This window comes from Pholcus phalangioides, unplaced genomic scaffold (assembly GCF_987345545.1).
Source record: "Pholcus phalangioides strain wild (caught in Gottingen) unplaced genomic scaffold, Ppha-v1.0 ptg000005l_1, whole genome shotgun sequence".
Classification (NCBI taxonomy): Eukaryota; Metazoa; Arthropoda; class Arachnida; order Araneae; family Pholcidae; genus Pholcus; species Pholcus phalangioides.
In genome coordinates, this window is record NW_028301598.1 from 12,743,317 (window position 1) to 12,768,285 (window position 24,969).

The window sequence follows — 24,969 nt, forward strand, 5'->3', positions numbered from 1 at the left end:
ATTATCAGCCGAACGTACCGTACACGTTCCGGCCTTTTACACCGGAGGGGTACAACTCATTGTTCACCCTTCATGAACTGACGACTGCCTTGCAGCGAAGTCCTGACTCAGCTGTAGGGCCCGATGCTATTCATTATTCAATGATTCGGCATCTATCACCAGAATCACTGTCACATTTCCTTATTTTTATGTCATGTTTTGGCGCAGTTTGGCCAAATTTGTCCTTGCGCCAATAAATTGAAAATCCAATCCAATCGGATCTCGGTCAGCCATTCATTTCCTGACACCTGGCGAGCAGCCATTGTTCTTGCATTCCCGAAGCCTGGCAAAAATCCTCAGCAACCTAACAGTTACAGACCTATTGCTTTGACTAGTTGTCTAAGCTCACGGAACGCATGGTCAACTATCGCCTTATGCACTACCTTGAGGTTAACAATATTTTATCGAAACATCAAAGCGGCTTTAGACGGTTCAGGTCAACAACATGCAATCTGTTACGCCTTGAGACATCAATAAGACAAGCATTTGCTAGCCATATTTTTCGAGCAGCTTGCGGGCAACTTGCCCATTTTCATTAAGAACTTTCTTGCTCGCCGCATCTTTCAGGTACGGATCGGAAGCACGTTATCAGCTCCCCAAATTCAAGAACAAGGTGTACCTCAAGGTAGCATTTTAAGTGTAACACTTTTTATTTTAAGACTCAACGGGGTGTTGAACCAACTCCCGTTGTCTGTCACTGGCGCACTCTACGTGGATGATCTGTTGATATCTTACCAATCAGTAAATATGAGGTCAGCCGAGAGACAATTACAAACCGCTCTCAACAAGATCAGCAAGTGGGCACTTAATAACGGCTTCTCATTCTCCGCTGACAAGACTGTTGCTATGCACTTTTGTCGAGACCTACACGATGACCCACAATTGTTTCTCAATAACAATCTAATACCTATTGTAGAAAATACTAAATTCCTCGGTATCACATTTGACAAGAAACTCACTTTCAAACCTCAAATTGCGCAATTAAGAGCTCGTTGCATGAAGACGATGAACCTCTTGAAGGTCATCTCTTCTACATCGTGGGGAGCTGACCGTAAGTCGCTCCTCCACTTATACGAGGCTTTAATAAGATCGAAGCTCGACTACGGCTCCATTGTATACGGGTCGGCACCTCGGAGCTATGAATGTGCTCGACCCAGTCCACCATCTCGCCCTGCGGATTTGTTCTGGAGCTTTCCGGACGTCTCCAATGGAGAGCCTGTATGTCGAATGCAACGAGCCATCACTGACATCAAGACGCCAACAACTTTCTTTGAAATATTATATCAAAATGAAGTCTTTACCAGGTCATCCACTTCATCGTGTCATTTTCAATCCCTCATTTCATAGACTATTTGCTGCTCGTCCTTCATGTGTTCCATCTTACGGTCTTCGTATGAGGGCACTTGTGGAAGAACTAGAATTAGACATCAGTCGTGTGGCCCCAGTTGCTTGGCAACTGGCACCATGGGAGCAGTCTCTGCCAGATGTCTCTCTTTCATTATCATTATACCTTAGAGCCACCACAGCAGATGTCATATATCGACAGATATTCTTTAGGCACAGGGGTAGGTACAACAGGTACTTCCCCATATATACCGACGGCTCCAAGAGCCCTGGCCATGTCGGTTGTGCCTACATCTGCTGTGAGGAGACATCTTTCAAACTTCCAGACACATTGACTATATATTCGGCAGAACTGTACGCAATCCTTCAGGCTCTACGTCATATACGACGCAAACGCCACCGACGATGCATTATCTATAGCGACTCTCTCAGCGCATTACAAGCACTGCGTTCCTGTACGTTTCACACTCATCCATTCATTCATTCCATTTTTCATGAACTGCATTACCTCATTCATCATGGTACCACAGTAAAATTTTACTGGGTACCAGGTCATGTAGGAATACCGGGCAACGAAAAAGCAGACACTGCAGCTCGAACAACAACTAACATTGACAATAACCTTTTGGTACCTGCCAGTGACCACTTCTCAATCCTCCGGGAAGTGATGCATCACCGCTAGCAGGACCATTGGAACAATCAAATTAATAACAAATTACATGCCATCAAGCCCACACTTGGCCATTGGCGTTCGAGCTGCAGAACTAACCGAAAGGAGGAAGTTCTGCTTGCCCGGTTGCGCATAGGACACAGTCGTATCACACAATCATATCTTTTATTACGAGAGAGTCAGCCACAGCGCCCACATTGTCAAAGTCCATTGACCATTGCTCATGCTTTTACTTGTTCACATCATCGTCATCATTTTACGACCGCTTTTGGTCAAAGTCATCTTTCACTTCATGACATTTTAAATGACCACAGCGATGGATCTCGCATTTTTAAATTCATCAAAGCCATTGGTTTTTATAACAACTTATAGATTTTTACAATTCATGTCATTTTTTTATGCTTTACGTTGCTTTTTATCATGCATGATTTTAGTATTTTGACATGACAAAAGGATGATTTTTCTTATTTTTATAATTTGTTTTGGCGCAGTTTGACCAAATTGGTCCTTGCGCCAGAAAATTTAAAATCCTATCCTATCCTTACTTGTTTACATCACTTAACGACCGCTTTTGGTCATAGTCATCTTTCACTTCATGACATTTTAAATGACAATAGCGATGCATTTCGCATTTTTAAATTCATCAAGGCCATTGGTTTTTATAACAAATTATAGTTTTACAATTCATGTCATTGTTTTACGTTTCATGCTGCTTTTTATTATGCGCCTTTCTAATTTTTCGACATGACAAAAGGACAATCTTTTTTATAATCATGTGTTTTGGCGCAGTTTGACCAAACCGGTCCTTGCGCCAATAAACCTAAAATCCAATCCAATTACAGAAATAATAATGGTACAGGCTGAACTTGGTTAATTCGAATATCAGGAATTCGCTTTTAGTTTCTTGCAAAAATTTGAATTTAATTTGACCCCCCCCCCCCCAACGTTTTGGATAATAATATGTCATTTGCAAAATGTCTCATATATATGTGTGTTACTGCCAAAGCCCGAAGTTGTCTAGTTCTCGAACTGGCCGGCACAGTTGAAACGGCCATTGTTTGAATTTCGGGCTTTCGTTGAGCTTTAGCCGGTCCCTATATGTCGATCATTATATATCCCTCCATATATGTATCACCATAATATTGAATAATTTCTAATAAAAGAATAATTTCTTCTACGAACAATCCTCGTAATGAAAGAGTATCGACAGCTCAATTATTGTAGTAGCAACGAATATTGCAGTTTGATGAAGAAAACTATAGTGAAAGGTTTATTAATTTAACGGTTTACCAGAAAATTCTTACCCCTTTTTTGGAATCTGAAAACCATATTTCCATGATGGGGTGGTGCGAAATGTCTCCCCGGCTGAAAAAGCGCAATTGGGTTTTTGAGCACACGTGTCCGTATAAAAAGTTAACATTTTTATTTTAAGAACTATACACCCCCTTGCAACTGGCATATCTGAGTACTACACATAATTTTTCTAATTGAAAGTATTCCTGTAGGGTGAACGAGGTTTGCCAGTAAAGTAAAATACCATACGTCTTGTTACCTATGCCCTCTGTACATTACATATAGTAGTGTCTCTATGTGAAATATTGTGTTGTGTTTAAGCCAACTCACACGTTACTTCGTTCGCCTGTGGGAGAGAGGTCACATTATGAGCCAAAAAGCCACTTGGAGATAGCTTGTCATTCAGCGAGACATCAGATTTTCACGATGAATGTAAATCTCACCGTATCGAAATTATAATCAATAAACCGATAATTTTCTTTTTTGAAATCTGATTATTTATACTTCCTGATTTGTTTGAAATTCTGATTCACCCAAATTCAAATTTACCCTAGAAAAACTAATTTGTAAATAATTCAAACTTCATCCTGAACAGTAACTTGATGACATTATGCCGTTTCCAAGCGCAATGTTTACACATTGATTGAAAATAACTGATTATATATATTTTTTTTACTGTGTTTTAATTTTCATAAATTAAATTCTAACACATATTTATACTGCAAACAATATTTGAACAATTGTCATTTAACGAGAAAACGGGGGGGGGGGGGGGTAGGAAATTGATCATGGTCACAAGGGGGCCACAGGAATGAGAAATGGTTGGAAGGGGGCCATGAGCAAAAAAAGGTTGAGAACCGCTGGTCTAGGGCGTTCACTCGATTCGTGAAAGGAAGTGTGGGTTTGATTCCCCGGGGGGCAGTTAAATTTTCTCTCTTTCCAAAATATGTCTTCGCTAGCTAGCTATTAAAAAAACCTTTTTTTTGTATAGTACAGAATTTATAAGAACTCTCTCTATTCATTGTCCATTACTCAAAAAAAAGACCGAATTCGAAGGATTGAGAGAAAATAGGTGTGGAAACAGTCGAACACAGACATACACATGACAGTTTGGCTTTGTCACAACCAAAGCCGCTTGAAAGTTTAATGCACTTTTAGTGCAGCTTTGGTTACCAGTTGAACAAAAAAAAGGGATGAGGTGATTCCCATTACAATTTTTAATTTAAAAATTTTTCATTAAGCTATCTTTTTTCCAGGGCCATGTTCAGGCAATGTAATGACGTGCGATGTTTTGACGTGTTTGGCGATGGTTTTTGACCGCGATGTTTTGATACGATATATATATATATATTAATTTTTGGTGATGTTTTTGTGACGGCGATGTTTTTGTCACGGCAATGTTATGACGTGCGATGTTTTGACGACGATGTTTTGACGTGCGATGTTTTTGTCACGGCGATGTTTTGACGGGCGACGCTTTTGTTCGCGATGTTTCGACGTAGACCCCTTTTCGGCATGTACCAATTCGTTAGAAATTCCGCAGAGAAATGTGTACGAACTGCATGTTCGACTAAGTAATCATCCTCTGTGGCACAAAATTACATGCCACTACCATATACAATAGTAATAAGCAAGGTGCAGCCCGCTGAAAGGTTCTGCCCGGCCCAAAATAATAGTATAGAAATATTCAATACATATGTACGGTAAATAGTTGCAACAATTCAAGTAGAAATTTATTCAAAATACTTTTGCATATGCAAAAAATATATATACACAAATGCAATGAATATGCATAACGTTATAACTTCGTTGGGGACTTATACCAAGGGCCAACGAGGTGGTTGGAAAGATTCCCATCTAAAATATATCAAAAACACAGCAACCCAATACAAATACAACGCCACAACAGGCAAAATGCCCAACGAGAGTGGCTGAGAAAAAGATGCCCATAAAAATATGAATGTCATATATTTCAAAAATAAAGCAAACCAATTAAAAATGCAATTAACAAAAATTGTAAACAATATATACACATGATAACATATTATACAACGCCCATAAAGAATACTTATGGTTGTCTTATTCTAAGTATGGACAGAGCTTCTCGATTTACCCCAACATGTTTATCGGATTTCTTTTTTAAACGTGTCAATTGTGTTAGATTACCCTCGCAGGCAGTAAATTGTGTTTCATTTATTAACAACCCTATTAGAGAAAAATTCGATGCGACACCATAATATTCCATTGTCCCTGGGGTGTAATGTGATAGGCCTCCTCGTGGTGCACCCTGGGTAATGCTAAATCTATCACACGTCATTGTCATCGCTTATTTGTGCTCATATCCTTCACTTTCAATAGCCAAGATTACATGTTTTTTCTACACAACTTACAGTACTTGTCTTGCGTCTTGTTTTGTCCTGTATATGTTTATGTCTTGTGTCCAACCCCTCATTGTGGACCCCGCTTAGGCGGGGAGGGGTCCTCCCAGACGGGGCGTTGCTTCTAGCGTATGCTCTGCCTGGGACGCTGTCTACCTGCGTGTTTGCCGTGCGTGGAGACCCGTAAGGCTGGAGATGGGGATCCTGGTTAGCCTGATGCGCTAGCTTTGGCCTCGGATTCAGCCGAAACGGGAGGCTTGGATTAGCCCCGTCCAGGTCAATCGGCTGTGGTCGCCTCGGTGGCTTAAGGGGTTACACTACTGGGCAGGTAGAGGGGCCGGGCCTGCCGGACGTCGTTGAGGTTTGTTGGTGCTGCTTCACGACGATCTTGGATCTTGAACGCGTCTGCTCGCCTGCTTTGGTGGTGTATAGCTCCCACCTAACCTGACGTTGCTGCTAACTTTCACCGGTTACGTGTGCGCGTCCCCTCGTAGGGCTCCATGGTGGGCATGGTGGGTGGGAGTGGAACAATACCCATTCAAATATGGGAAAAAATCAAAATGCACCAAAACGTCAAAGAACTGCTTCAAACCAAACACATGTCACTGTAACTGCTTCAATTTCATCAACTGTCTCATTTTTCTTTCTGCACTCTTCAGATAACGAAAAACCGCTGGCCAAAGTATCACCATTTGTAATAGATAAAGCTCTCTATGGCACAGTTGGTACCTTAAAATCGGTGAAGGCCCTTCGTTCAGGAGACCTTCTCATCGAAACTAACACATCCAAACAAGCCGAACTCATTCAAAAGCTCACATCTCTCGGAGACATTCCAATAACAGTCAAAATCCATCCCACGTTGAATTATTCACGTGGTGTCATTTCAGATAATAACTTAATTAACATGGATGAAGAAGAACTAACACAAGAGCTGGCGTCTCAAGGCGTAACATCTGCCAAACATATTATGAGCCGCAAAGATGGCAATCCAGCTCCCACACGAAACATAATTCTCACATTCTCATCACCAACATTGCCGAAAGATATCAAAATAGGTTATTATAACCTCAAAATCCGGCCATACATTCCAAACCCTGTTCGATGCTTTAACTGCCAAAAATATGGCCACTCACGAACGGCGTGCCGCAGCCAACCCACCTGCGCAAAATGCGGTGAGAAGGACCACATTTCGGACAACTGCACTAATTCACCATTCAAGTGCGTCAATTGCGGTGGCGACCACCCCGCATTTGACAGAAAGTGTCCGAAATGGAATGAAGAAAAAGAGATCCAGAAGATCAAGGTCCTCAATAACATCTCATATATCGAAGCACGCCGTCGTATAACCTCTAACCAAACTCCAATAGGTAATAGATCATATTCTAATATGGTAACAAATCCATCATCAGCTAATATGACTAACAATGTCACCAAAGCATCCGTAACAACTCAGACTGAACCAATAGCTGATACATCAACTCAAACATCATCTAACCAATCGTGTAATAGTTGTGGCTGCTGTTGCTCCGCTGGTTTCCGGAGGGAGTCCACTACCTCCGAAGAAGAAGCGGGAAAAGCAACGGCTAACACATTCAAAATAACTACAGATACTAAACCAAAAATCAACTCTGCAAACAAATCGAAAAAGAAACCATTCAAGACCGGATATTCACGAAAAGCTGTACAGAGAGCGCTCAAATGTCCATCCATGAAGAATGTGTCATTAATTGATGACACATCAATTGGTGACATGGACCTTGACAATAGATCAGATTCCGGTACTACTCGCCGTAAACTAGACCGGAATAAATTTAAAGATCTTGAACCGTCTACTTCTACTTAATTTATGGCCAACATAATTCAATGGAACATTCGTGGTCTTAGACCCAATTACGAAGATCTCAAGGATTTGATCAATCACTATCATCCTGTTTGCGTGGCACTCCAGGAAACTTTCACGAAGCCCTCGGAGACATGGAACATCAGGCGACATTCCCTGTTCCGTATCAATTACGATGACGGGAGTAGAGCCTGCCGCGGTGTTGCTCTGCTGGTTCCACATCACGTGTCGTCGCGCGTTCTAACGCTGCGCACGAACCTGCAAGCCATCGCGGTGGAAATTTCTACTGGCCTAAGAATTACCATCTGTTCCATTTATTTGCCACCAAATGACAACATCTTACAGAGAGATCTAGAAGATCTGATTGATCAATTACCTCCACCATTTTTTCTTCTTGGAGACTTCAATGCTCATAACATGATATGGGGTTCTAACAGCAACACCCCTCGCGGGGAAATGGTTGAACGACTGTTAGATGACATGGACCTTGCCATCATGAATGATGGCAGTTTCACTCATTTCCATGCCCCAAACAATAGTTTCACTGCAATAGATTTATCGTTATGCTCACCTTCACTCTTGCCCAACTGGTCCTGGTCGGTTGATCCGGACCTCCACGGGAGCAATCATTTTCCTCTAGTGGTTAAGTGCCTTGATCGAAGCCATAGCATACCTGAGGGTCCTCCTCGGTGGAAGCTTGTGGCCGCCCGATGGGCAGACTTCACGGTCAAGGCAGAAATCACGGAGGATATGGTTTCGCAACCCGACGTCGACCACTGTGTCGACCTTGTCACCAGTTGTGTCATCTCTGCAGCAAATGAATCAATACCCAAAGTCTCCTCGAAACTTCCTAAATTTCCTAAACCTTGGTGGAACCACGAATGTAATCTTACGATTAAAGCACAGAAGAAAGCATGGAGTAGGTTCCGGCGGTATCCTACCCATGACAACAAGTTGGCATTTTTAGAAGCAAAGGCGATAGCGAGAAGAACCAGGCGCCAGGCTCAACGCGAGTCCTGGCAAAAGTTTACGACGGGAATCAATTCATCAACTTCATCCAAAATCATTTGGGACCGGATCCGAAAAATCAATGGTCATTATCAGTCTCATCCACTTACCATTTTAAACACCAATGGCACTATCATCAGCGATGTGAGGGATATTGCGGATACCATCGCCGCTCATTTCGCCGCTGTTTCCAGTGATGCGAATTATCCCCCATCGTTTCATTCCATTAAATCATCAGCCGAACGTACATCGTACACCTTCCGGCCTTTTACACCGGAGGGGTACAATTCATTGTTCACCCTTCATGAACTGACGACGGCCTTGCAGCGAAGTCCTGACTCAGCTGTAGGGCCCGATGCTATTCATTATTCCATGATTCGGCATCTATCACCAGAATCACTGTCACATTTACTCATATTATTCAATCGGATCTGGGTCAGCCATTCATTTCCTGACACCTGGCGAGCAGCCATTGTTCTTGCATTCCCGAAGCCTGGCAAAAATCCTCAGCAACCTAACAGTTACAGACCTATTGCTTTGACCAGTTGTCTATGTAAGCTCATGGAACGCATGGTCAACTATCGCCTTATGCACTACCTTGAGGTTAACAATATTTTATCGAAACATCAAAGCGGCTTTAGACGGTTCAGGTCCACAACATGCAATATGTTACGCCTTGAGACATCAATAAGACAAGCATTTGTGAAGAGGGAGCATATGCTAGCCATATTTTTCGACATAGAAAATGCCTACGACCGTACTTGGAGGCACGGAATTCTTTCCGACCTCTATAATAGCGGCTTGCGGGGCAACTTGCCCATTTTCATTAAGAACTTTCTCGCTCGCCGCATCTTCCAGGTACGGATCGGAAGCACATTATCAGCTCCCCAAATTCAAGAACAAGGTGTACCTCAAGGTAGCATTTTAAGTGTGACACTCTTTATTTTAAGACTCAACGGGGTGTTGAACCAACTCCCGTTGTCTGTCACTGGCGCACTTTACGTGGATGATCTCTTGATATCATATCAATCAGTGAATATGAGGACAGCCGAGAGACAATTGCAAACCGCACTCAACAAGATCAGCAAGTGGGCACATAATAACGGCTTCTCATTCTCCGCTGACAAAACTGTCGCTATGCACTTTTGTCGGCGTCGAGACCTACATGATGACCCACAATTGTTTCTAAACAATAGTCTAATACCAATAGTAGAAAATACAAAAGTCCTCGGCATCACATTCGATAAAAAGCTGACTTTCAAACCTCATATTGCACAATTGAGAGCTCGTTGCATGAAGACGATGAACCTCTTGAAGGTCATCTCGTCTACATCATGGGGAGCAGACCGTAAGTCACTCATTCACTTGTATAAAGCTCTAATAAGATCAAAGCTTGACTACGGCTCCATTGTATACGGGTCAGCACCTCGGAGTTATCTGAGTGTGCTCGACCCAATTCATCATCTCGCTCTCCGCATTTGCTCTGGAGCTTTCCGAACTTCTCCCATGGAAAGCCTCTATGTCGAATGCAACGAGCCATCACTGACATCAAGACGCCAGCAACTTTCTTTGAAATATTATTTCAAAATGAAGTCTTTACCAGATCATCCACTTCATCGTGTAATTTTTAATCCCTCATTTCATAGACTATTTGCTGCTCGCCCTTCATGTGTTCCATCTTACGGTCTTCGTATGAGGGCACTTGTGGAAGAACTACAAATAGACATCAGTCGTGTGGCCCCAGTTGCTTGGCAACTGGCACCATGGGAGCAGTCTCTGCCAGATGTCTCTCTTTCATTATCATCATACTCTAGAGCCACCACAGCAGATGTCATATATCGACAGATATTCTTTAGGCACAGGGGTAGGTACAACAGGTACTTTCCCATATATACCGACGGCTCTAAGAGCCCTGGGCATGTCGGTTGTGCCTACATCTGCTGTGAGGAGACATCTTTCAAACTTCCCGACATATTTTCTATTTACTCGGCAGAGCTGTACGCAATCCTTCAGGCTCTACGTCATATACGACGCAAACGCCACCGACGATGCATCATTTATAGCGACTCTCTTAGCTCATTGCAAGCATTGTGTTCTTTTACTTTTCACATTCATCCATTTATTCATGCCATTTTTCATGAACTGCATCACCTCATTCATCACGGTACCACGGTAAAATTTTACTGGGTACCTAGTCATGTAGGAATACCGGGCAACGAAAAAGCAGACAACGCAGCTCGAACAACAACTAACATTGACAATAACCTTTTGGTACCTGCCAGTGACCACTTCTCAATCCTCCGGGAAGTGATGCATCGCCACTGGCAGGATCATTGGAACAATCAAGTTAATAATAAACTTCATGCCATCAAGCCCACACTTGGCCACTGGCGTTCGAGCTGCAGGACTAACCGAAAGGAGGAAGTTCTGCTTGCCCGGTTGCGCATAGGACACAGTCGCCTCACACAATCATATTTATTATTACGAGAGAGTCAACCAGAGTGCCTTCATTGTCAAAGTCCATTGACCATTGCTCATGCTTTTACTTGTTCACATCATCGTCATCATTTTACGACCGCTTTTGGTCATAGTCATCTTTCACTTCATGACATTTTAAATGACAATAGCGATGCATCTCGCATTTTTAAATTCATCAAAGCCATTGGTTTATACGACAAATTATAGTTTTTACAATTTATGTCATTGTTTTATGTTTCATGTTCCGTTTTATATGTTTTAGTTTTTTGACATGACAGAATGACATTTTTCTCATTTTTATGTCTTGCTTTGGCGCAGTTTGACCAAATTGGTCCTTGCGCCAATAAATTGAAAATCCAATCCAATCCAATCGATACTGGTGTCCCCTTGTAAAAACAGTCGATTGGCGGTGTACTAAAAGTTCATGGTCCATCCTATCCATCCCATTGAAAATTTTGAACACTTCGATCATATCTCCTCGACACCTGCGTTCATCCAATGTAAACGTATTCAAAAAATGAAGTCTCTCTTCATAACTCAAGCCCTGTGTGCTAATAAGGACACGCGTAGCTCTTCTCTACACCTCTTCAACCAAATCTATGTTCCTCTGTAGAGTATGCTGTAAGGTTTTGGAGACCATACCCAGTCCAGGACGAACTAAGCCTCGAAAAAGCGGAAGAATGACTTTAGGAGAACGCGAAGAGACCTTTTTGAAAATGAGATCAAGCATTCTATTCGATTTTTGACCACCGCTGAAACATGTTCAAAAAACCTAGGCCGCTCGTCAATGAGAATTCCCAAATTGGTGACCCTAGTTGCATTCGGAATAAGATCGGATTTTCAATTTATTGGCGCAAGGACCAATTTGGCCAAACTGCGCCAAAACATGACATAAAAATAAGAAAAATGTCCTTTTATCATGTCAAAAAACTAAAACATATAAAAAGGAACATGAAACGTAAAACAATGGCATAAATTGTAAAAACTATAATTTGTCGTATAAACCAATGGCCTTGATGAATATAAAAATGCGAGATGCATCGCTATTGTCATTTAAAATGTCATGAAGTGAAAGATGACTCTGACCAAAAGCGGTCGTAAAATGATAACGATGATGTGAACAAGTAAAAGCATGAGCAATGGTCAATGAACTTTGACAATGTGGGCACTCTCTCGTAATAACAGATATGATTGTGTGAGGCGACTGTGTCCTATGCGCAACCGGGCAAGCAGAACTTCCTCCTTTCGGTTAGTTCTGCAGCTCGAACGCCAAAGGCCAAGTGTAGGCTTGATGGCATGAAGTTTATTATTTATTTCATTGTTCCAGTGCTCCTGCCAGCGGCGATGCATCCCTTCCCGGAGGATTGAGAAGTGGTCACTGGAAGGTATCAAAAGGCTATTATCAATGTTAGTTGTTGTTCGAGCTGCGTTGTCTGCTTTTTCGTGTCCCGGTATTCCTACATGACCTGGTACCCAGTAAAATTTTACTGCGGTACCATGATGAGTGAGGTAATGTAGTTCATGAAAAATGGCATGGATGAGTGAAACGTACAGGAACTCAGTGCTTGTAATGCGCTGAGAGAGTCGCTATAAATTATGCATCGTCGGTGACGTTTGCGTCGTATATGACGTAGAGCCTGAAGGATTGCGTACAGCTCTGCCGAATAAATAGAAAATATATCGTGAAGTTTGAAAGATGTCTCCTCACAGCAGAGGTAGGCACAACCGACATGCCCAGGGCTCATAGAGCCGTCGGTATATATGGGGAAATACCTGTTGTACCTACCCCTGTGCCTGAAGAATATCTGTCGATATATGACATCTGCTGTGGTGGCTCTAGCGTATGATGATAATGAAAGAGGGACATCTGGCAGAGACTGCTCCCATGGTGCCAGTTGCCAAGCCTCTGGGACAACACGACTGATGTCTAATTCTAGTTCTTCCACAAGTGCCCTCATACGAAGACCGTAAGATGGAACACATGAATGTCGAGCAGCAAAAAGTCTATAAAATGAGGGATGAAGTGGATGATCAGGAAAACATTTCATCTTGATATAATATTTCAAGGAAAGTTGCTTGCGTCTTGATGTCAGTGATGGCTCGTTGCATTCGACATACAGGCTCTCCATTGGAGACGTCCGGAAAGCTCCAGAGAAAATCCGCAGGGCGAGATGGTGGACTGGGTCGAGCACACTCAGATAGCTCCGAGGTGCTGACCCGTATACAATGGAACCGTAGTCGAGCTTTGATCGTATTAGAGCTTTATAGAAGTGAATGAGTGTCTTACGGTGTGCTCCCCATGATGTAGACGAGATGAGGTTCATCGTCTTCATGTAACGAGCTCTCAATTATGCAATATGAGGTTTGAAAGTAAGTTTTTTATCGAATGTGATGCCGAGGAATTTTGTATTTTCTACTACTGGTATTTGACTATTGTTTAGAAACAATTGTGGGTCATCGTGTAGGTCTCGACGCCGACAAAAGTGCATAGCGACAGTCTTGTCGGCGGAGAACGAGAAGGCGTTATTATGTGCCACTTGCTGATCTTGTTGAGTGCGGTTTGTAATTGTCTCTCAGCTGTCCTCATATTCACTGATTGATACGATATCAACAGATCATCCACGTAAAGTGCGCTAGTGACAGTCAACGGGAGTTGGTTCAACACCCCGTTGAGTCTCAAAATAAAAAGTGTTACACTTAAAATGCTACCTTGAGGTACACCTTGTTCTTGGATTTGGGGAGCTGATAATGTACTTCCGATCCGTACCTGGAAGATGCGTCGAGCGAGAAAGTTCTTAATAAAAATGGGCTAGTTGCCCCGCAAGCCGCAATTATAGAGGTCGGAAAGAATTCCGTGCCTCCAAGTACGGTCGTCTACGCTTGTCTTATTGATGTCTCAAGGCGTAACAAATTGCATGTTGTAGACCTGAACCGTCTAAAGCCGATTTGATGTTTAGATAAAATATTGTTAACCTCAAGGTAGGGCATAAGGCGATAGTTGACCATGCGTTCCATGAGCTTACATAGACAACTGGTCAAAGCAATAGGTCTGTAACTGTTAGGTTGCCAAGGATTTTTGCCAGGCTTCGGGAATGCAAGAACTATGGCTGCTCGCCAGATGTCAGGAAATGAATGACTGACCCAGATCCGATTAAATAATATGAGTAAATGTGAGAGCGATTCAAATGAGAGATGCCGAATCATGGAATAATGAATGGCATCGGGCCCTACAGCTGAGTCAGGACTTCGCTGCAAGGCCATCGTCAGTTCATGAAGGGTGAACAATGAATTGTACTCCTCCGGTGTAAAAGGCCGGAAGGTCTACGATGTACGTTCGGCTGACGATTTAATGGGATGAAACAATGGGGGATAGTTCGCATCGCTGGAAACAGCAGCGATGGTGTCCGCAATATCCCTCACATCGCTGATGATAGTGCCATTGGTATTTAAAATGGTGATGGGATGAGACTGATAATGACCATTTATTTTTCGGATCCGGTCCCAAATGACTTTAGATGAAGTAGATGAATTGATTCTCGTGGTAAAATTTTGCCAGGACTCGCGTTCAACCTGGCGCCTGGTTCTTCTCGCTATCGCCTTTGCTTTTAAAAATGCCAACTTGTTGTCATGGGTAGGGTAACACCGGAACCTACTCCATGCTTTCTTTTGTGCTTTAAAACCTAAACCTTGGTTCCTCCAAGGTTTAGGAAATTTAGGAAGTTTCGAGGAGACTTTGGGTATTTTTTCATTGGCTGCTGAGATCATTCAACTGATCACAAGGTCGACTTCGGGTTGCGAAACCATATCCTCGGTGATTTCTGCCTTGACCGTGAAGTCAGCCCATCGGGCCGCCACAAGCTTCCACCGAGGAGGTCCCTCAGGTATGCTATGGCGTCGGTCAAGGCACTTAACCACTAGAGGAAAATGATTGCTCCCGTGGAGGTCTGGATCAACCGACCAGGACCAGTTGAGCCAGGGGGTGGGTGAACATAACGTTAGATCTATTGCATTGAAACTATTGTTTGGGGCATGGAAATGAGTGAAACTGCCATCATTCATGATGGCAAGGTCCATATTGTCTAACAGACGTTCAACCATTTCCCCACGAGGGGTGTTGCTGTTAGAACCCCATATCATGTTATGAGCATTGAAGTCTCCAAGAAGAAAAAATGGTGGATGTAATTGATCAATCAGATCTTCTAGATCTCTCTATAAGATGGTGTCATTTGGTGGCAAATAAATGGAACAGATGGTAATTCTCAGGCCTGTAGAGATTTCCACCGCGATGGCTTGCCGGTTCGTGCGCAGCGTTAGAACGCGCGACGACACGTGATGTGGAACCAGCAGAGCAACACCGCGGCAGGCTCTACTCCCGTCATCGTAATCAATACGGAACAGGGAATGTCGCCTGATGTTCCATGTCTCCGAGGGCTTCGTAAAAGTTTCCTGGAGTGCCACGCAAACAGGATGATAACGATTGATCAAATCCTTGAGAGCTTCATAATTCGATCACGAATAGAGGAAAATGAACAACGAATAACCACGAATGTTCCATTGGATTATGTTGCCCATAAATTAAGTAGAAGTAGACGGTTCAAGGTCTTTGAATTTATTCCGGTCTAGTTTACGGCGAGTACCACCAGATTCTGATGGATTATCAAGATCCATGTCACCAATTGATGTGTCATCAATTAGTGACACATTCTTCATGGATGGACATTTCAGCGCTCTCTGTACAGCTTTTCGTGAACATCCGGTCTTTAACTTTTCAGATTTATTTCCAGAATTATTCTTGGGTTTAGTACCAGTAGGTTTTTTGAATGTGTGGGCTGTTGCTTTTCCTGCCTCTTCTTCGGAGGTAGTGGACTCCGTCCGGAATCCAGCAGAGCAACAGCAGCCACAACTATTACACGGTTGGTTAGATGATGATGTTTGAGTGGATGTATGAGCTATTGGTTCAGTCTGAGTTGTTACAGATGCTTGGCTGATATTTTTAGTCGTATTAGCTGTTGATGAATTTGTTACCATATTAGAGTACGATGTACTAGCTATTGGAGTTTGGTTAGGGATTATACGACGGCGTGCTTCAATATATGAGATGTTACTGAGGACCTTGAACTGCTGGATCTCTTTTTCTTCATTCCATTTCGGACACTTTCTGTCAAATGCGGGTTGGTCGCCACCGCAATTGACGCACTTGAATGGTAAATTAGTGCAGTTGTCCGAAATGTGGTCCTTCTCACCGCATTTTGCGCAGGTGGGTTGACTGCGGCACGCCGTTCGTGAGTGACCGTATTTTTGGCAGTTGAAGCATCTTACAGGGTTAGGAATGTATGGCCGGATTTTGAGGTTATAATAACCTATTTTGATATCTTTCGGTAATGTTGGTGATGAAAATGTGACAATAATATTACGCGTTGGAGCTGGATTGCCATGTTTGCGATTCATAATATGTTTGGCAGATGTTACGCCTTGAGACGCCAGCTCCTCTGTTAGTAGTTCTTCATCCATGTTAATTAAGTTAGTATCTGAAATAACACCAAATGAATAATTCAACGTGGAATGGATTTTGACTTTTATTGGAATGTCTCCGAGAGATGTGAGCTTTTGAATGAGTTCGTTTCGATGAGACGGTCTCCTGAACGAAGCGCCTTCACTGATTTCAAGGTACCTACTGTGCCATGGAGAGCTTTATCTATTAGAAATGGTGATACTTTGGCCAGTTGTTTCTCGGTATCTGAAGAGTGCAGAAAGAAGAATGAAACAGTTGATGAATTTGAAGCAGCAGTTACAGTGACATGTGTTTGGTTCGGAGCAGTTCTTTGACGTTTTGGTGCATTTTGATTTTTTCCCATATTTGAATGGGTATTGTTCGACTCTCACCCACCATGCCCACCATGGAGCCCTACGAGGGGACGCGCACACATAACCGATGAAGGTTAGTAGCAACGCCAGGTTAGGTGAGAGCTATACACCACCGAAACAAGCGAGCAGACGCGTTCAAGATCCAAGATCGTCGTGAAGCAGCACCAACAAACCTCAACGACGTCCGGCAGGCCCGGCCCCTCTACCTGCCCAGTAGTGTAACCCTTCAGCCACTGAGGCGACCACAACTGATTGACCTGGACGGGGCTAATCCAAGCCTCCCGTTTCGGCTGAATCCGAGGCCAAAGCTAGCGCATCAGTCTAACCAGGATCCCCATCTCCAGCCTTACGGGTCTCCACGTACGGCAAACACGCAGGTAGACAGCATCCGAGGTAGGGCATACGCTAGAAGCAATGCCCCATCTGGGAGGACCCTTCCCCGCCTGAGCGAGGCCCACAATGAGGGGTTGCACATAAAGGACAAGAACAGGACAAAACTAGACGCAAGACAAGAACTATGAGATATGTAGAAATATACATGTAATGTGGGCTATTGAAATGTGAATGATATGAGCACAAATATGCGAAGACAATGACGTGTGATAGATTTGGCGTTACCCAGAGTGCACCACGAGGAGGCCTATCACATTACACCAGCATTCGGGATAGTGACAATAATATCGATACATACTGCCCATAAAAAATTATGGTTGTCTTCAGGTTAAAACATACATTTTTTTTACAGTTGCAAAGGATAACCCATTGAAACTGTGGCAGTCTTTTCCAATTACCATATTTCCCCCGATCTCTTTCGACGGCATGCTGAGGAAAACAAAGAGAGAGACCAGCATGCTGAGTCACAGATACTGGAAAATTGTTAAATGCTGTATCTTTATTTTAAAAATCCAATGAATTGGCTAAATGCATACTGTGATCTTTATTAAACCCCGATCTTCCCGGGAACAGACCAGACTCCAGCATTCAAAAAGCTGGGGTCCCTCAAGGTGTACGTCATGCCGGAGAATATGGTATATATCGATGCTGAGAGAATACGTCTGGCCTGCCAAATTAATTTTTTTTTATATTTTGGCCTGCTTCTAAAAACGTTTGCCGATCACTCAACTACAGCAAGGGTCGTCAACTGCAGGCTACTTTTGATGTTTTAGCCAGGCCCGTGGGCCACCAAGTTATACTAAACACATCATCGCTGTTCATGCAAATGCCGAAAAATTCCCAATTTAATTTTTTTTTATGCCAATAAAAGCTTCACACGTGTTTGTGTATTTTGTAAAAATGTCCTACTGGTAAGAAACAAATGCCATTTTTACAGAACATGCAGAAACGTGTGAAGTAGCTTTTAGTGGCATAAAAAAATTGAGAATTTTGATGCATGACATTTTGCATGAACAGTGATGATATCTTATCAAAGAGCTTAGCAAGTTTGGAAATGATATGATCTATTGCCTGAGTCCAGGGGTGGAAAATCTGCTACAAGCTGCTATAATTTCCGACGTCTGCTACATTTTCCAGCTGTTTACTACAAAAATACTGACTCTTCAATTCTGTGCCATCTTGCGCCAAAACAAGTTTCTCTTCAAGCAACTTTCCTTGAAGTCACATCACAATAGAAGCTGACTTTTCGATAATATCATTTGTCCTCCCCGCAATTTTATTTCTTGGGGCCACAAATGGAATTAGCTTGAGGCCCCTCCCCAGAATTCGGCACCCAGGCTTCCGACAACGTATAAAATATCAAACTATGCAAATTGTTGCTCATCTGCAGAACGATGAAAAAACCTTCAATCGCTTTTTCCAGCTTTTTTTTACGAAAAAAGGTTCACTCCATTGATTTATGCATTCCTTACGTTAATTATTTTTTTAAAATTTCATAAACTTTCCCTAACTGGCTGTACTTGACTGAACATTCATGTATCCTTTTACAGAACAGAAAAGTTTGTATAAGAATGTATTATCGCACTGGAAAAATAACGATGAGGAATCTGTCTTCACCATCAGAAGTTGCGACGCAAAGGCATCAGTAAATCAGGGTGTCTACGATCATGAAGTGACGAAATCCCGGAAAAGTAACGGATTGGATTGGATTTTCAATTTATTGGCGCAAGGACCAATTTGGTCAAACTGCGCCAAAGCAAGACATAAAAATGAGAAAAATGTCCTTCTGTCATGTCAAAAAACTAAAACATAAAACGGAACATGAAACGTAAAACAATGACATAAATTGTAAAAACTATAATTTGTCGTATAAACCAATGGCTTTGATGAATTTAAAAATGCGAGATGCATCGCTATTGTCATTTAAAATGTCATGAAGTGAAAGATGACTATGACCAAAAGCGGTCGTAAAATGATGACGATGATGTGAACAAGTAAAAGCATGAACAATGGTCAATGGACTTTGACAATGAGGGCACTCTGGTTGACTCTCTCGTAATAATAAATATGATTGTGTGAGGCGACTGTGTCCTATGCGTAACCGGGCAAGCAGAACTTCCTCCTTCCTGTTAGTTCTGCAGCTCGAACGCCAATGGCCAAGTGTGGGCTTGATGGCATGAAGTTTATTATTTATCTGATGGTTCCAATGATCCTGCCAGCGGTGATGCATCACTTCCCGGAGGATTGAGAAGTGGTCACTGGCAGGTACCAAAAGGTTATTGTCAATGTTAGTTGTTGTTCGAGCTGCGGTGTCTGCTTTTTCGTTGCCCGGTATTCCTACATGACCTGGTACCCAGTAAAATTTTACTGTGGTACCATGTTGAATGAGGTAATGCAGTTCATGAAAAATGGAATGAATGAATGGATGAGTGTGAAACGTACAGGAACACAGTGCTTGTAATGCGCTGAGAGAGTCGCTATAGATAATGCATCGTCGGTGGCGTTTGCGTCGTATATGACGTAGAGCCTGAAGGATTGCGTACAGCTCTGCCGAATAAATAGAAAATATATCGTGAAGTTTGAAAGATGTCTCCTCACAGCAGATGTAGGCACAACCGACATGCCCAGGGCTCTTGGAGCCGTCGGTGTATATGGGGAAGTACCTGTTGTACCTACCCCTGTGCCTAAAAAATATTTGTCGATATATGACATCTGCTGTGGTGGCTCTAGGGTATGATGATAATGATAGAGAGATATCTGGCAGAGACTGCTCCCATGGAGCCAGTTGAAAAGCAACTGGGGCCACACGACTGATGTCTATTTGTATTTCTTCTACAAGTGCCCTCATACGAAGACCGTAAGATGGAACACATGAAGGTCGAGCAGCAAAAAGTCAATGAAATGAGGAATTAAAAATGACATTATGAAGTGGATGACCTGGTAAAGACTTCATTTTGATATAATATTTCAAAGAAAGTTGTTGGCGTCTTGATGTCAGTGATGGCTCGTTGCATTCGACATACAGGCTCTCCATTGGAGACGTCCGGAAAGCTCCAGAGCAAATCCGCAGGGCGAGATGGTGGACTGGGTCGAGCACACTCAGATAGCTCCGAGGTGCCGAGCTTCGATCTTATTAAAGCTTTATATAAGTGAAGGAGCGACTTACGGTCTGCTCCCCACGATGTAGAAGAGATGACCTTCAAGAGGTTCATCGTCTTCATGCAACGAGCTCTTAACTGTGCAATATGAGGTTTAAAAGTGAGTTTCTTGTCGAATATGACGCCGAGGAATTTAGTGTTTTCTACAATAGGTATTAGATTGTTATTGAGAAACAACTGTGGGTCATCGTGTAGGTCTCGACACCGGCAAAAATGCACAGCGACGGTTTTGGCGGCGGAGAAAGAGCAACCGTTATCATGAGCCCACTTGCTGATCTTGTTGAGTGCAGTTTGTAATTGTCTCTCGGCTGACCTCATATTCACTGGTTGATACGATATCAACAGATCATCCCCGTAGAGTGCGCCAGTGACAGATAACGGGAGTTGGTTCAACACCCCGTTGAGTCTTAAAATGAAAAGTGTTACACTTAAAATGCTACCTTGAGGTACACCTTGTTCTTGAATTTGGGGAGCTGATAACGTGCTTCCGATCCGTACCTGGAAGATGCGGCGAGCAAGAAAGTTCTTAATGAAAATGGGCAAGTTGCCCCGCAAGCCGCAATTATAGAGGTCGGAAGGAATTCCGTGCCTCCATGTACGATTGTAGGCCTTTTCTATATCGAAAAATATAGCTATCATATGCTCCCTCTTTACGAATGCTTGTCTTATTGATGTCTCAAGGCGTAACATATTGCATGTTGTGGACCTGAACCGTCTAAAGCCGCTTTGATGTTTAGATAAAATATTGTTAAAATCAAGGTAGTGCATCAGGCGATAGTTGACCATGCGTTCCATGAGCTTACAGAGACAACTGGTGAAAGCAATAGGTCTGTAACTGTTAGGTTGCCGAGGATTTTTGCCAGGCTTCGGGAATGCAAGAACTATGGCTGCTCGCCAGATGTCAGGAAATGAATGACTGACCCAGATCCGATTAAATAATATGAGTAAATGTGAGAGCGATTCAAATGAGAGATGCCGAATCATGGAATAATGAATGGCATCGGGCCCTACAGCTGAGTCAGGACTTCGCTGCAAGGCCGTCGTCAGTTCATGAAGGGTGAACAATGAGTTGTACCCCTCCGGTGTAAAAGGCCGGAAGGTGTACGATGTACGTTCGGCTGATGATTTAATGGGATGAAACGATGGGGGATAATTCGCATCACTGGAGACAGTGGAGAAATGGGCGGCGATGGTATCCGCAATATCCCTCACATCGCTGATGATAGTGCCATTGGTGTTTAAAATAGTGATCGGATGAGACTGATAATGACCATTGATTTTTCGGATCCGGTCCCAAATGACTTTAGATGAATTGATTCCCGTGGTAAACTTGTGCCAGGACTCGCGTTGAGCCTGGCTCTTCTCGCTATCGCCTTTGCTTTTAAAAATGCCAACTTGTTGTCATGGGTAGGATACCGCCGGAACCTACTCCATGCTTTCTTTTGTGCTTTAATCGTGAGACTACATTCATGGTTCCACCAAGGTTTAGGAAATTTCGAGGAGACTTTGGGTATTGTTTCATTTGCTGCAGAGATGATACAACTGGTCACAAGGTCGACACAATGGTCGACGTCGGGTTGCGAAACCATATCCTCCGTGATTTCTGCCTTGACCGTGAAGTCTGCCCATCGGGCGGCCACAGGTATGCTATGGCTTCGATCAAGGCACTTAACCACTAGAGGAAAATGATTGCTCCCGTGGAGGTACGGATCGACCGACCAGGACCAGTTCGGCAAGAGTGAGGGTGACCATAAGGATAGATCTATTGCAGTGAAACTATTGTTTGGGGCATGGAAATGAGTGAAACTGCCATCATTCATGATGGCGAGGTCCATGTCTTCTAACAGCCGTTCAACCATTTCGCCACGAGGGGTGTTGCTGTTAGAACCCCATATCATGTTATGAGCATTGAAGTCTCCAAGAAGAAAAAATGGTGGTGGTAATTGATCAATCAGATCTTCTAGATCTCTCTGTAAGATGGTGTCATTTGGTGGCAAATAAATAGAACAGATGGTAATTCTTAGGCCTGTAGAGATTTCCACCGCGATGGCTTGCAGGTTCGTGCGCAGCGTTAGAACGCGCGACGACACGTGATGTGGAACCAGCAGAGCAACACCGCGGCAGGCTCTACTCCCGTCATCGTAATCAATACGGAACAGGGAATGTCGCCTGATGTTCCATGTCTCCGAGGGCTTCGTAAAAGTTTCCTGGAGTGCCACACAAACAGGATGATAGCGATTGATCAAATCCTTGAGATCTTCGTAATTGGATCTAAGATCACGAATGTTCCATTGAATTAAGTTGGCCATAAATTTAAATTTCAAATAGAACTAGACGGTTCAAGGTCCTTAAATTTATTCCGGTCAATCTTGCGGCGGGTAGTACCGGATTCTGTAGGATTGTCAAGATCCATGTCACCAATCGATGTGTCATCGATAAGTGACACATTTTTAACGGTGGGATGTGTCAAAGCTTTCTGTATGGCTTTTTTGGAATACCCCGTCTTGAAAGGTTTCTTTTTTGTTTTATTTCCAGAACTAATTTTCGGTTTGGTACCAGTAGATATTTTGAATGTGTTCGCTGTTGCTTTTCCCGCTTCTTCTTCGGAGGTAGTGGACTCCCTCCGGAATCCAGCGGAGCAACAGCAGCCACAACTATTGCATGGTTGATTGGATGAAGTTTGAGTGGATGTGTTAGCAATTGGTTCGGTCTGAGTTGTAATAGAAACTTTTGTTACACTGTTAATCTTGTTAGTAGTCGGTGATTGTGAAGTCGTATTGGCGTATGATTTACCAACTATTGGAGCTTGGTTAGATGTTATGCGACTTCGTGCTTCGATATACGAGATGTTATTAAGGACCTTGATCTTCTGGATCTCTTTTTCTTCATTCCATTTCGGACACTTCCTGTCAAATGCGGGGTGAATGCCACCGCAATTGACGCACTTGAATGATGTTAAAGTGCAGTTGTCCGAAATGTGGTCCTTCTCACCGCATTTTGTGCAGGTGGGTTGACTGCGGCACGCCGTTCGTGAGTGACCGAATTTCTGGCAGTTGAAACATCTTACGGGGTTAGGTATGTATGGGCGGATTTTGAGACTATAATAGCCTATCTTAATATCTTTCGGCAATGTCGGTGATCAGAATGTCAGAATTATGTTACGTGATGGAGCTGGATTGCCATCTTTGCGGCTCATGATATGTTTGGCAGATGTTACGCCTTGAGACGCCAGCTCCTCTGTTAGTAGTTCTTCATCCATATTAATCAAGTTAGTATCTGAAATGACACCACGTGAATAATTCAACGTGGGATGGATTTTGACTATTACTGGAATGTCTCCGAGAGATGTGAGCTTTTCAACGAGTTCGGATTGTTTAGGTGTGTTAGTTTCAATGAGAAGGTCTCCTGAACGAAGAGCCTTCACTGATTTTAATGTGCCTATTGCGCCATAGAGAGCTTTGTCTATTATGAATGGTGACACTTTGGCCAGCGGTTTATCAGTGTCAGTACAATGCAGGAAGAAAAATGAAACAGTAGGAGCAGGATCAGTGACAATAGTTTCGCTCATAGCAGTTCTTTGACGTTTTGGTGCATTTTGATTTTTCCCCATTTTGGAGATAATGTGTTCGGCCCCTACCGACCATGCCCACCATGGAGCCCTACAAGGGGACGCGCACACGTAACCGATGAAGGTTAGTAGCAACGTCAGGTTAGGTAGGAGCAAACTGAGGTAATGATCAAGAGTGAACTCAAAAAGAAACACTTATTATTTAAAATATGAAATACCGGGCTGGACTTAGGCCGGTATTACACTATAAAAGTTTGATAAAATTTCTTTTATAAAATTTGACAAAAATCTCATATAAATTTTATATTCAAATTTTTTTTATAAAATTTATTTTATAAAGGAAATGGACCACATTACACTATAAAAGATTTATATAAAATTGTTTGACAAACTGAAGAAAACTTTTGCAAAATCTTCGTTAGTCATGTTCTGTTGCTGGTAGTAGTTATATATGAAGAAATTTTTTTTACCATTTGCTATAGAAAATTTATATCATTTGCAACCTCTGTAATGGCTTCGGTTTTAGAAAACATGAAGCTGATGTGGCTGCAGGGGCGTCGGAAGTGTTTCTAAACTGTGGGTGCTCGTCTGTGGTTTTATATCGGAAATTTTAATTTCTGAATCAATTCTGGGAGTACTTTGATCCATACCAAAAATTACTGTGGATTTTTGAGCACCCACAGCTCCGACGCCACTGTGTGGATGAAATAATTTGCGGAAGAAGCTAATTATTTTGATGCATTACATCAAGCTGGGAACGCAACTTAATGAATATGTCAGTTTATGAAGAAGTTGAGGAATGCAACGCCCAGAGTGAAAGTTTAGCGACTAAATTGTCCGTGTTTCATCATATTACTTATTGCGGCTCGTATGTCACGGTAAAATCACAGAGATTCGGGTTTTATCAAGGTGAGTTGGTGAAAGTCCAAAAAATG

At 42.8% G+C, this 24,969-nt stretch overlaps 1 long non-coding RNA gene across 1 annotated transcript in view; it reads left to right on the plus strand.

Moving 5' to 3' along the window:
* Positions 1-9,086: 9,086 nt before the first annotated feature.
* The window catches only part of LOC149086322 (uncharacterized), a 119,647-nt gene continuing 103,764 nt past the window's right edge, over positions 9,087-24,969 (plus strand). Inside the window, exon 1 of the long non-coding RNA XR_016192690.1 lies at positions 9,087-9,222. This is a non-coding gene — a long non-coding RNA (uncharacterized LOC149086322). The remainder of the gene's footprint in view (positions 9,223-24,969) is intronic.